This window comes from Mastomys coucha, unplaced genomic scaffold (assembly GCF_008632895.1).
Source record: "Mastomys coucha isolate ucsf_1 unplaced genomic scaffold, UCSF_Mcou_1 pScaffold22, whole genome shotgun sequence".
NCBI classification, from domain to species: domain Eukaryota; kingdom Metazoa; phylum Chordata; class Mammalia; order Rodentia; family Muridae; genus Mastomys; species Mastomys coucha.
Genome location: NW_022196905.1, coordinates 97,937,370 through 97,937,863, shown reverse-complemented (window position 1 = coordinate 97,937,863; position 494 = coordinate 97,937,370).

Genomic DNA, 494 nt, shown 5'->3' with positions numbered 1-494 from the left:
CTGAGCATGGCCAGCACACTGAGCATGGCCAGCACACTGAGCATGGCCAGCACACTGAGCATGGCCAGGGAGGGAGCAGCACACTGAGCATGGCCAGAATGAACGGCCATGAGAGGAGAGAGGGAGAGAGCTAGAGAGGAAGAGAAGAGGGGAAGAGAAGAGCAGGGCACACAGCTGGACTGGCAGGTTATATAGGAATGAGAACCAGGAGAAGGAAGCCCATGAGCTGGAGAAGTTTGGGGGTGTGATGTGAGAAAAGCCACATGTGCTGAGTGGGAGTGAAGGCCAGGGGACACTTCAGTATGCTAATAGGCACCATAGTTAGCCAATTGCCAGCACTCAATATCTTTTGGACCTGAAACTATCTGAATTCTTTCTTTGACATACTATTAAAAGGAAAGATGTTAAGATGCCTTGCACTTCAACTAGAACAACTTCAGAATCATTGTCTCCTAAACAAAGCCACACTTTGCATATCAGGGATAGCTCATGTA